Consider the following 14,283-nt stretch of genomic DNA (forward strand, 5'->3'; position numbering starts at 1 on the left):
AGAGAGTATATGCACGTCATATTCCTTATTCCTACGTGTATTTAAAGCATGCAAATAAAATCTACAATGAACCTCTACAAAATAACAACTTCGAGTCAAACCATATTAAAATTCAAAAGAAATTTAGATTCTTAGAAATGAGAAATATACAACAAATCCTTAAAAGTGAATCAAGTAGTTCCTAGTCATCATGATAGATAAAGAATATTTAGATTACATTTTATCAACAAATGAAATAAATTACAAAGTTTTATTGGATGGAAAGTAATTTAAAAAGTGTGTCATATATCAAAATCTAATAGTCTATTAAAGGATTGGATGTCACAAAACCAAGATGTATATATACTTAATTTTAGTTATAGAAACATCAACTTATTATAAAATAATAAGTATATTATATTCTATGAGCTAAATATTAATGTTCAACAATAACATTTAATTTAATTTATAAACCGTGTTGAAACTTGTTGAAGGATAAAATGCTAAGCCAAGGCATAGTAACCATAACCAAAGAAATATGAAAGGAAAATAGATTATAAAGAAGTTTACCAAACTTCTTATCCGAAAAAATTGCATTTCAAAGATCATAATTATGTATTCATCATGTCATCATGCAATTTGCAATAACTTAGTTACTTCTATAATGAGTAACTACTCCATATTAGTTACTTTGACCTCTCCTTGGACAATTAGACAAGGAAAACAAAGTACATCTACACCCCTAAAAAAAGTGTTGCCTAGTACTTATTATATATTATTTTGTAGAAGTATCAAAATATTCCTTTTCATTTATTCTGACACTTCATTTGCATTTCTATATACATGTAATTTCCTAATGTTCTAAATGAGAAAGATCTATGGATACATAGTAAATTATGATAACCTATGAATATCTAATGAATGGGATTTTTTTGTGAACACTTGCAACTATTTTTTGTCAAATTTTTTTGGTGGTATTAAAACATATGTGCATTTATCAATAAAACATGTCTTACAATGGTTAGGAGCAACTTCAATGTTCTTTTACCTTTCATTTACCATTGCATCTTCAAAATGATTATGTTCCACATTATATTGAACCTTTTTATATTGCTAGTAAGCATGTTTCACTTGTTATACAAATTAAAATTGTTTATTCAAAATAGATACATATTTAAATTTAAGTCAAAATTTCCGCATTTACTATATGTATACAACTTTCACAAATTGACTCCAACAAAGTTTGTACACTCTCTCTTATTCACTTTTTTTTAGAGGTCTTCCACGAAATATTCGTAGTTACCCAATACGAAAGCACGAGCCTTATGACTGAACCTCTTTGGCTAAGAGCCAAGGACAGAGGGGTATCCATTCCACCAAAATTGTACGGGGCAAGATCCTGACCTCATCCCTTTCCAATGTGGAGCCACACATTCAACAAGAATTGAATGCTTGTAAACTCTTTAAGAACCTTTCAAGGTCACCTATAAAACAAGAGCCCATTGACCCTTACTCAATTTCATTTCACCGTACCTTTAAATTTTCATTAACATATTTTAACAGTTTAGAAATGCAAGTAATAAATTTATTATCCATTCGTATTTTATTCACATATATCTATCCTAGAAAGCTGTCATTTTATCACAAAATGTGGAACTTAACATCACGACATAGAATTTGATAGCGGAAAACCAGCTAATTGAGTGCAACTTAGATTTCGACCGCTTCTCCTTGGGTTCAACTTTAGCATTGCGATCTTCGAAGCAGAATGTTTGTATACCCTTGAAAATATCAGACTAAAACAACTTAACATTGTTCTAATAAGCCACTCGCCGCCAAAAACGTATTAACATAGACGGGAAAGAATGTCATTGGAAAAGCTATCCCTTGCAAGTTCCATTGACTAGATTTCAAAGTTGCAAAGGGCAAGGAAAAAAAAATTTCCTTGTAGATGAAAACATTGGGTTTTAGGTGTATCCTGAATGGAAACAAAGAGATTACCATTTTTTCTACATAGCCAAGCTCGCTTGTTGACTGAGAAACAAACATTGAACCTTGTCAGTTCGAGGCTTTAAATTTGTCGTTTTGACTCCTATCGTTACTATACATTCACATCTTCGCTCATAAAGCTTGCTGAAAGACTTGAAGTTTGCTTTCAAGTTTAAAATACATAGTTACGCGGCCACCAGTTAATCCAGTCAGTTCATGTTAAGATAAGAGAAAGTGTCTGTGCCATTTTAATTGGAGCGAGCGAACAAGAAAACTACAAGATGTGTAAATGTGAAAGCCTCAAAGATAGAATTCAAGTTCGCACACATGATGATGCGAATCAGATTTGCCATAGGCTTGACAAGTGTCTCGACGCCCAAGGTGAGGTTGATTCTAACTATGACCACTGGCCAACACGTCTTGAGGTAAGCATTGCATTTGAATTTCCATTTGGCTATTCCTTTCTGCCTGCCCTTATTCTTCAAAATGTAAAATTAAGATATAGCGCGCTCATGTTTCAGAGGAGTTGTTGATGTTGGGCACAATCTCGGCCCCAATTGTAGTCACTAGATTACTTCTCTACTTGAGAGGCCTCCTTTCCATGTACTTCCTCGGCTATCTTGGAGAGCTTGAGCTGGCGGGGGGTTCTCTTTCAATCAGCTTTGCAAACATAACCGGCTATTCTCTTATTTCCGATCTCGCTGTGGGAATGGAACCCTTCTGCAGCCAGGCGTTTGGAGCGAAACAATGGAGTCTTCTTGGTCACTCTCTTCAAAGAACGATTTTGATCCTTCTCTGCGCCTCTCTACCCATCGGCTTCCTATAGTTGAACATTGAACAGATTCTACTGTGGTGCGAGCAGGACGAGAGCATTACCAGAATGGTAGGCACATACCTTCTTTAATCTTTGCCTGATCTCATCGCTCAGTCATTTCTTCATCCGCTCAGGATTTTCCTTCGAACACAGAGCTCTACCCTCCCGCTCTGTTGGAATAATTAAGAACTTGGTCTCCACATCAGTAGTTTGTTGCACCAAATCTGCTGTTTTGTTTAGTAATTGATTCCCATTTCTTATTATTTAGCCATCAGTTTTGTAGAACTGCAGTTAACTCCACCACATGTGTGCACAATTGAATTTGTCTTCAAATACATGACAAGGTTGTTAAGTGTAGGTGCTGTCACATTACACACTCCACATGTACGCTTTAAATAGTTGGAAGTCCTCTATTTATAAAGGCTATGTAATTTGGTTTTATGTGTGCAGCCAAATCTATATGAATATTGAATGTTGTATTTTTTCTGTGATCTGCTTTCACCATTTTTTCATAGTTTTAATTTTCAATATGGTATCAAAGATAATCTGATCTTTGGGCAGTGAGCAATGGGCTAGATTTGAGAAGATTAATATAGATCTCTTCGATCTGTTGAGAATTGTTTGATGGAATTACAAAGCACAATAGAAGATTTTTTGACATTTCTTCATTCTTACTTTTTGATAGGGTTGACTTTTGGGTTACAATGCCGCCTGCCTTCTTCGCCGACTGATTTCATCTTTATAATCCAATTTCCTGTATTCTCCTTGGCTCCAAGTTTTAGGACTTTTTTGTTGTATCCATTTAGTTTATACCATGGAAAAGTCATGCTAGGTAGTATCATGCGGAAAGCATATAACAACTTCCCTGATGGCCAGATCTGCCAAAGCAGTGAGGCATACCAATGATGGTTTGAAGTAAAATAGTTGGGTTTTACTGATGTTGCCGCATGAACAACTTCTCTTATGCCTTCATCTGCACAAGTACACAATGACATTGCAAAAAGGGAGCCCAAGATTAGAAAGAAAGAGGCATTGTTTGAAGTGTTTATACTTTCCAGCTGAAGAACAATCAGAAAAGTGTTGAAAATCGTAGTAAGAAAAGATAGTGATGTTTGTGTAATTCTTAAAAAAATTCTTGGGTAGTTTGAGCTTTATGTTGGCTGTTCAATCTGTGTTTTTTTATTGGAGTTGAGTGTCTAGGTATAGAAATAGTTGTGAGATGGTATGTTAAAGTTTGTTTTTGCTATTACACAATGAAGATGACATGGGATGTAAGTGTATGGATTGGCAGCAAGTGGACGTGTCTATCTAAATGTGAAGGCTTGGTTTGGTTTACATACACAAAGTTTGGATTAATGTTGGGATGGTATCCTCAGCAGTTTTTTTTTGACATATTGATGAACCATGTATTTGAAATATGTTCCTAGAGAACTAGCGAGCACAGCGGCTAGGTACCCATGTGTCTCGGTAGATGGATTGTATTTTATATGGACTCAATAATTATTATGCATGACAAAAGATAGAGCTGGTTTCCTTATCACTGGAACAATATTTTGCAAAGTTTGAAAGGTTTGTGGTAATTCAAAACCATTTGTTTAGGTGAAAAACCTAAAAGTTTGTAGAAGGGTTTGTGGTAATCCAAAACCATTTGTTTAGGTGAAAAACCTAAAAGTTTTTTGAAGGGTTTGTGGTAATCTGAAACCATTTGTTTAGGTGAAAAATCTAAGAGTTTATTGAAGAGTTTGTGGTAAGCCGAAACCACTTGTTTAAATAAACCTATTGAACGATTTGCGGTAATTCAAAACCATTTGTTTAAGTTGAAAACCTAAAAGTCTTGAAGGGTTTGTGGTAAACCAAAACCACTTGTTTGGGTGAAAAACCCTAAAGAAGGGGAAACAAATTTTTTTATGTTGCAAATGGGTACCTAACAAGGCTCAATGCTAGGACCCATTCTATTTGAATTTCTCCCACATACATAGTCTTTAGTGGTAGAAATTAAGGGAGGGTGTTGGAATAATTAAGAACTTGGTCTCCACATCACTAGTTTGTTGCACCCAATCTACTGTTTTGTTTAGCAATTAACTCTCATTCCTTATTTTCTAGCCATCAGTTTTGTAGAACTGCAGTTAACTCCACCACGTGTGCACAATTGAATTTGTCTCCAAACACATGGCAAGGTTGTTGAGTGTAAGTGCTGTCACATTACACACTCCACATGTACACTTTAAATAGCTAGAAATCCTCTATTTATAGAGGCTATGTAATTTGGTTTTATGTGTGCAGCCAGATCTATATGAATATTGAATGTTGTATTTTTTCTGTGATCTGCTGTCACCATTTTTTCATAGTTTTAATTTTCAATACGCTCACCGTCTCAGCGGGCGTCGCTCTTCTCCTTCACGTTCCCATCAATTTGCTTCTAGTCGTGTATTTCAGACTATCAATCCGGGGCGTCGCCCTGGCTGCGTTGTTCACCAATTTCAACAATGTTATATGCTTGGCGTGCTTCGTATGGCTGTCTGGACATTACAAGGATTCTCTGCCGAGTCTGTCTAGAGAATGTCTGAAAGGGTGGATGTCGTTTCTCAGACTGGCAATCCCGAGCTGTGCATCGGTGTGCTTAGAATGGTGGTGGTATGAGTTCATGATTCTTCTCTGCGAATTGCTGCCACACCCCAAAACTACCGTAGCCTCGATGGGCATTCTCATCCAGACAACAGCGTTGCTTTACATAATTCCATCGTCGTTGGGCGTGGGAGTGTCGACAAGAGTGGGGAACGAGCTCGGCACGAACAGACCGAACAAGGCCCGCACAGCCGCAATAGTGGCAATTGCATTGGCGGGTGTACTGAGCATTGTACCGATGGGATTCACACTAACCGTGCGTCGCTCGTGGGGTAAAATGTTTACCCAAGATGAGGAGATCCTGTCGCTGGTGTCATCGGCATTGCCGATAGTGGGATTCTGCGAGGTGGCGAATTGGACACAAACGACGGGGTGCGGGGTCCTGCGAGGCAGCGCGCGGCCGAAGACGGGAGCAAATATAAACTTGGGCTCCTTCTATTTGATCGGGACACCCGTTGCATTGATATTGAGTTTTGTGTACAAGTATGAATTTGTGGGTCTATGGCTTGGCATGCTCGCGGCGCAAATCTCGTGTTTATCCTCATGATATCCGTGTTGCTGCGGACTGACTGGACTGGGGAAGCAGAGAGAGCCAAGGAGCTCACTGGACCGCCTCAGCAGATCCACATTTTGTGTGGACAAGAGAAGGAACAATGTATTTGTACAACTCTGTATATTCCTTACGGAGAAACGCCAATAGAGCCTCTGCTAACGGTCGTTTGTTTTTAGCTGTAGGAAATAATCGAAGATATTTTGAGATATTGTAAAGCTTGAACGAGATATTGTCTTCAGTTTCGACATCATAAAGTTTCACTTTCGCTTCCAATTTAGTGTACTCCGCCTCATTGTTTCGTATCAATAAAGTGATTATTTGTCGTTGCTAAATGAGATGAAACGGTGACCAAAATGGAATTTAAGCCATCTACTGACATTTGTTCAAAATCATCTACAGAGAGTATCGTGGCTCTTGAAATAAAGCGTAGACAATTTTTAGAAAAGTGCGCCACCCTTTAATCACGTAATTTAATAGCCACTGTTTTTCAAATATTAGAGTAGAGAACAGCCAAAAATGAGCGCATATAAATTTTTAATTTCTCAGTATTATTTGACATTGTCTACCATTCACTGAAGACAAATTAGCTTACCGTCTTTGGCCATAAATCACAAAACAATGAGGGGATGGTGGATATTCCACTATATGTTTTGGTAAAACCTATAATCAAATGTCATCTGTCTTCTGTCAAGTAACTTCAAAACTTAAGAGCGAAGAGTCAGAAAGACAAAATTCAAGCCTAGAAACTTTCAAAGTCTGAAAGCATATCTCTTAGTGCCAACCGGGTTGTAAATGGACTTGAGCTTGTTTTTTTCCTCCTAGTCTTTTTCTTCCCTCCTAGTCTTTAACTTTAAATTGATAATCTCATTGTTTCCGTCCTTCAAAACTAAATCGCAATGTTTGATTGTCTAATAGAAGAACTTTTCACTTACAATTAGACAAGTAATGGTAGTGTCTAAGAGCAGCTTTTCCAACAATCTCTTATCGTGTTTCCGGTGTGTGTTTGTTTGATGGCAAGCATGTCATGGAACAAGACAAGCTAGATTTTTAACGTGTCTTCCAATGCAACATTTCAAGAGGCAACAACCCTCTTTCAAAGACATCCCAAGGAGCATATGCTAGAAAGACGGGTATACCTAAATGGCTGCTCGTGGAATTGTCACAGCAGAAGCTAGAGCCTAGTATATTCTCTAAACGTTATGTTGGACGTTGACAACTTATTATTACGCCGTAGGCATTCCCTATTTGAATGTGAGGAGCTCAATTTGACATCCAACGGTTCACAGCCATGGAGAGAAAATGACTACCATTGGAATGCTTTGAATCGTAGATCTTTTAAGATTTTCACTGTTCACCAAAGAGGATACTTTTTCAAAAGAATGCTTGAGTGATAATAACTCATTCTTCTCAAAAACATAATCATGTCACTTTCTATACAGCTGCGCCCCAACCCACGTAACAGGCCATTTCCGTTCAGAGTATTTGGTTTTCGTCCCCAACATTTATTCACTGTTTGATTTGGTAAGCAAAGCATTGGAGTAATTGAGCATGTCTTTTCAAGCATTTAAGCGGTGATCATTATCGAATCAGAATAAGAAGCAAAAAAAACAATGCAAATGAAAACAAAGTCAATATTTCCCCCCAATTTTATTATCATTATGATGGTGTTTCAACAATGAACAGTACCAGCATTGATGGTAATCTCTACACTGACATCCAACGGTTGACAGCCATGGAGAGCAAATGACTGCCATTGAGACGCTTTCAACCGTTGATCTTTTTGGTTTTTCAAATAATGGCTTGAGAAATTGCATCATCACTATAGCAGTGAGTATTAACTACTGGAATCTTCCATTCTATTTAATTGTGTAATGCTGGTTGGTCAAGTGGTGTATGTGGTAAGATGAGGACAAAAGGGTATAAATGACAACTAAGACGAGATGTTTTAGGGAATGTAAATACAGCGGCCACCGAGATGCTCGCAGATTGCAATGAGCAGAAGAGTTTTACTGTCACTGGGACTTTAATATCCTTCCACGTCTCCTTTCTTATCACCATCTTTACTACCTTCCTCCACCTCTGCTCTCCTTGTTGGGATGGGAAAGGCGTCTCGACCTAAAGGTACCCTCTTATTTTTATCATAAACACCTCTCTCTCTCACTCCTATTATCTCGATCAGCCCATTTCAATTGGGTGTATTAGAAGCGACACCCCTCCATTATTCCTGCAAAGAGAGGAACTTGTCTCCTTATTGCTCCATACAGGCTTAATAATACCAAAGAGTATTTGAACTGTATTAAATCTTGGGCATTGATTGTTTCTTCCACTTGGACTGACAACCGTATCATCAACTTTATAGATTTAGATATTTGTCTGTCAATGAAGTCAGATTTGCAGTGTTTGTTGACATTGGTGGAAGGAGGATTTAAAGATGTGACAATACAACCAACGCTTATGATTTATGGGATGGTCGTTCACCATTTTTAACCACTCTCAACCCTTGATGGACAAAATCAGCCCCTCCATCCCATCGTTTGAATAGTGTACATAAATCATTTGAGTTTAAAATCGGCTAATTTTGTGTATTTTCTGAAACGAAGAAACAAACCAAATTGCCGCACATGTGGACATGGCGCCATTAACAAAGTGCCAAAGATATTTGAGGGTGAAGCTTGCAACGTCCCCATCAATAAAGGCACATTAAAAACAATGAGAGTGACAGAGCCATTGAAAAATTCCATAATCAATGCATTCGCGAGTGGCAGAACCGGTTACAACACATACTAACTTACTAATGACCGGTCAACTGAATGCTTGTTGCCAGTATCGTAAACGATTAGCTGACCTGTGAAGGCATAAAAATTGGACGTGCCACCAACACTACAACATAAAGGGGGTTTTAAGACAATACTTGACACATTTTTTAGATGAATTGTTTTTGCTTGGGACAAAAATAAAGTTGTATATTGTCTTAAGTATCATCTTTAAGTGAGTTTCTTAAACTATCATCTTAAATTATTTTCTTATAAGGACGATAAGGAATAACAATAAAATTGTCTCTTAGAGACAATTTTGATCGTCTTTATAGAAACAAATATGTCTTTAATCTCACTCACTATCTTTCTTAAAATGATTAGAGATTTGGTATAAAATAATAAATTAAAAAATCTTATTCAATAAAAACTAGAATATAATTTATTTATTTATCATAAAGTACAGTGGATTTGAACCACCATCCTCCTGCTTGCAATGCAAGTGCTCTTCCATTGAGCTAGTACCTTTTAAAATAAGGAAAAAAAAATTCTAAGGTTTCACAAATATGAGCTACAAGAAGGGGCAAGAGAAATTAAGGTTTCTTACCTGAGTTGCTTGACACAAACATCCAAAAAAATCAGCACACTCCTGGATTGAACTATTAACATGGCGAAGAAAAAAACAAGAACAAGTGCACATGATGACTGGACACACATGCTAGTCCAGGCAAAAAAGCCAATACAAGCCTTGCAAATTTCCAATAGACGAAAGTAAAAAAATAGTGTCTTTGACAAAATGCCTCAATTCGGATATCTAAAACCCTCAATCAGGTCTTTCAATGCTCTTCTTAATTCTAAGCATTTTGGTCTGCTCCAACCCCTATATAAAACAATGCCCATTTCATCAGACACATGCACATTTGACATTCTCATGAAAGCATGCTGAAATGCCAATTGTTTAGAGGATGCACGCAAACTATTTGATAAAATGCCTGAACCAAGTTTAGTTACTTATGGTACACTTATAAATGTTTTGTGCGAAAACATGGTACTCTGTAATTCAGGGAAGGTGGATAAGGCCTTGATGCTGAGGATAGAGATGGAGCGCAAGGGGATGAGATCAGATATTGTAACTTACACTACTCTTATCAATGGCCTATTCAAGTTAGGTCACTCTAAAGAGGTGGGGAAAATGTTGGAAGAGATGAATGACAATGGTTGTATACTACATGTTTGTACGTATAATACTTTTATTACCTATTTGTGCAAAGATGGAAATCTTGAAGGAGCTTTTGGGTTTTTGGATACCATGAAGTGTATCTTTGGCAAGCAGGATATTGTTTGTCGTAATATAATTGTAAGTGGTCTCTGTAGAGAAGGGAAAATCAAAGAAGACAGTGACCTTTTTGAAAACATGCCAAGCATAGGTTATGAGCCTACTGTGGTTACCTATAGAATAATGCTTGATGGATTCTATAGAACTGGAAAGTTTAAGGAGGTTGCCATGTTTTTGGAATCGATGGTACCAAAGGGATTTATCCTACGAAGAATCAGTGTTTCTGAAGTAATTTTTGGTCTCTGCAAGGAGGGAAAGATTGACTAGGCTTTGTTAGTCTTGAGAAATATGGCAAAGGAGTGCCTTGTTTATTTTTCAGCTTGGGATGCATTGGTACCTTATATTTGTACTAAAATAGAGCAAGAGAAGGCATCAGAACTTTTGAATCATATAGTCTACATTTCCTATAATGAATTCATGACATGCCAAAATCCTTGTTTGTCTTTGCAATAAGCATATTAAACCCTTGTTTGTCTTTGAGGGATAATCGAAATTGGAATAAAGATCCTTTATTCCAGTGCCTAATATTAAAGATCCTTGAACTAAGGGCAAAAGGCAGGGGTGACATTCTAGGCAGGGGAACCATATTTGTTATTGATGGATTTTTGTAGTATCCTTGGAAGATAAGGGCCAATCTAAAACATGTGCCCATTAGATACTACTGCATATTTACTTCTATAACAGAAGGGAGGTGACTAGGGTCCTACATGGTGGACTTAAGTTATGTTGAATATGGCAAGGCTTTATTTTACAGTGAAGACATTTATTTTGCACCAAAAGATGTTCAAAAATATCTAGTGTTTTAGTCATCACTCTGATACCAAGTTGAAAATCATAGCACAGAGAAGACCAGAGGAGAAACCCAAATATGGGCTCTGCTGATGACATGCCCAGTCCATTATATTTATCAAGAAATACATGTTAAATGTATTTTACACTAAAGCACAAAGTTAGTTGCAGCACAGGTGAAATATTGACAAAATGTGAAAAGAATGGTGGCTGAGCCAGTGATCTATGCTAACCATATAAGGGATAATTAATTTAATATTTCCAACAAGTTTCACCTCAAGTTTAATCCTTTTGATTCCTACATGTGCTTCATTGTGCCCCATAAATAATTGGATGTCTTCTCTCTCTGGATATATTTACCTTAAATTAGCATAATACTTAAAAAGTAGAATATATCATAATTGCTATCTTATTTTGCCTGTAAAATCTATACTGTGGAGTTCATTCTAGAGAAACCTAATCATAGTTAGATTCATGAAGAACCTATGCAGCTGATTTTACAAGAAGCTATCAATTGACATCAATGAGAATCTATGGAGTCAACGAAATTCAAGAAAAAAAATGAGGTACAAAGAAAGAATTTCTTCCATTTGGCATTTTTGTTGTTTGCATTGAAAGTTTCACTCAAATCTTTGTTCTAACCTCTGAGCATGTGTGTGTAGATAATATGCAGTATGAACACAAAGCAAAAGTGGAAGTAGATGAACTATTCTAGCTATTTTACATGCATAAGAGAAACCTTCCATTGACATCTTCTCATGCCAGATTTTATTATTTTTCTCTTATTCTCACTACTTGGCTATGTAGCATTCTGCTCTCTATGCCACAGAAAAAACCTGTTATCAAAAGAAGAGGAAGCCATGAACTCTAAAAAAAAATTTAAAAATAGACCGTTGTGCACTGAACTAATTATCCTCATTCATGACCACTATTATTTCCTTAAGTTCTAACGAAACTTTTTAATCTCCTTGTAATGGTTAATAATAAATATAAATTGATGCAGCTCTTTAAATGCTCTAATAGGAAGTACCCTAGACTTGGGATGAAATTTTAGCACAAACTGGGCACCCTTGCAATAAGAGTGATTCTTTCTTAGAATCATTGATCTCCCACATTTTCCAAAATAAATAAAAACTATAGGGTACTTGGTTGAAAATTTATATAATTGTTTTGTACCTAAAAGAGAGTTCAGTCAAACCTCACGAATCAATATTCATAGCTTTTCATACATAATATGCATTTCTTGGGAAAAAAAGGAAAATCAATCATCAATTTCAAAGATGGTGAAGGAAAAAAAAATTGGGGAAATATCAAGTCTTAAAAAGTAACCAACCCATTTAAAACTGACCACTTTCCATTCATATTTACAGTAGTTTGTTAATTTTCGTGAGTATAAATCAAAATTTGCAGCTTGCTCAAAATTGACCTTTTAAGGTTTCTAAAGTGTGGTTCACATATCAAGGATATATTAAAGATTTAAAACTTTGGGCTTGTTACCTGGCACTTTACAAACACAACAGTCCAAAATTTCATTGAGTCCACACAATGTTCATAAATATTTGCAGCTCTGAAAGTGTCGAGTCAGACCTTTTTATTTCAATTTTGTAATAGGGTATAAATATCACGTCTAACAACTATTGAAACAGAATCAATATAGTTTTTTCGGTTCCTAAGGATCCTAATAAAACTGATAAAGGTTTTAGAAGTCCTAGCTGCACTTAAATAGATAATAAAAAATTTAAAAATTCTTTGAGACACTAGGAATAGGCATACATATCAACGCAGATAATTCTGACTTGTTTTGTAGGTGCAGATGTGGAATAAAATGCATCACTCAACTAAATTTCCTTAAGAACATATTCTTAGGGACTAAATCCCTATCTTTGATGTCCATAATGTTCTAGCTACTGGGGAGTGGGGACGGGATATCTAGACCCACTTGTCTTACAAAATTGGGGCATTCCTTCAATGGCAATGATCCCTTCTTCGTTGTTCAAATTGGGCAAACCTTTTCATTCTGACCACACAAAAGTAATTTTATAACCACAATAAAAAATCAATTAAAAAAAGTGGAAAGCGTCTAGTAAGTTTGGTGTGACTGAGAGCAAGCCTTTTCCTAGACAAGAATGAGGATTCTGGGTAGACATCAAGATTAAAAAAGGCTCTGTTGCAAAAAATATCACGAGCTGGAATTTGTCTTGAAATTCCCGTCCATGAGTAACCTATCAATAAAAATACTGGATCATTTGTTTAGATGATTCATAAGAAACAATGTTATAAAATAATTTTTTCACTCCACCTGGTATATTTGAATCTGTTCTGACTGTGTCTTTCCTCAAGAAAGAACTTTTGATAATCATTCACCTGTGGTTTAGGGAAAGAGTATCTACTAGAAGACTTTTACATAAAGCTATTTTTGTCATTTCCTTAAGGTTTGATACATTGGAAAGGACAAGAATGGAGATTTATGAAAGAAGCCTCTCTCCTACACAAACTATTTAAATAATACAGTAGCACTGAAATAAATAGGATCAATTTTTTTCTTTCTTAACAATGTTATTAGTTCACAGAACATAATTTACACACAATATTTTTTAATAATAATCTCGCTCTATTTTGATTTTCTCTAATAACCTAACATGACAATTTTTAGCTGATAGGCTATTATAAGTGACTGCGATATCTTTTATTAGATCACAATCTGATTTACAAATGAGAAATGTGATTCGATTTCCATCATGCACGCACTACGATCCATCGGCCCCTTGCTCTGGCACGGAGGTTTTTTCATTTTACACCCCCTCTATCCGAATTGGTTGTCTTTTCTTTATTCTGTGTTTCCAGTTCAGTCTTCCAGTCTATTGCAGCATCAGTCTATCCTTCAATCAGTAGGTGTTTGTGTGGCAATGAAAGAGACAAGACCACTGGACTTCTCCGGTAGAGACCCACCCTCACCTTCCTTCTCAGGGGATAAATGCGGAAACTACCCTGCCCAAGCAAGTGGAGAAACAAGTGACAGACATGGCACCGCCCAAGAGTAGAGGAGGTGTTTATGTGCGTGCAGGGGGCCTCTTCTAAGGCCAGGAGCTGGTAGCCTCTCCCCAAGCGAATGGGCCCCAAACGCGCCTACTTGGTGATAGGTACAGAGTGACTGATCGGGCGCCTCCTCTACATGGCTACAACATACAATTTCACTGAATATTTGAAGCAGCAATTTGGAGTTTTTCCTTGGCCTATACAAGCCTCAGGCCCCCACTGATGAATGTGCAATTTCTTCACACTTTTTCTGAAGATAAGAAGATATCCATTTCTCAAGTTCTAGTGATCTAAATTGGAATAAATTTAATGTTTTCCGAGTTCTCATAGGCAGAGGAAGCCAATGGCAATGCCTATTGCAGACCAGCTATGGACAGTAAAATCTGGTTTTGTGTGATTTGCCAGACTC

The 14,283-nt window shown here is 36.7% G+C and overlaps 2 pseudogenes; both read left to right on the forward strand.

The window, feature by feature from the left end:
• The first annotated feature begins 2,249 nt into the window (after nucleotides 1–2,249).
• LOC149569207 (protein DETOXIFICATION 48-like) lies at nucleotides 2,250–6,233 on the forward strand (annotated as a pseudogene).
• A 3,147-nt stretch (nucleotides 6,234–9,380) lies between these two features.
• On the forward strand, nucleotides 9,381–14,271 carry LOC149569208 (uncharacterized; annotated as a pseudogene).
• The last annotated feature ends 12 nt before the right edge of the window (nucleotides 14,272–14,283 follow it).

This window comes from Cupressus sempervirens, chromosome 3 (assembly GCF_028749045.1).
Source record: "Cupressus sempervirens isolate cs-2001-9-10 chromosome 3, ASM2874904v1, whole genome shotgun sequence".
NCBI lineage: Eukaryota > Viridiplantae > Streptophyta > Pinopsida > Cupressales > Cupressaceae > Cupressus > Cupressus sempervirens.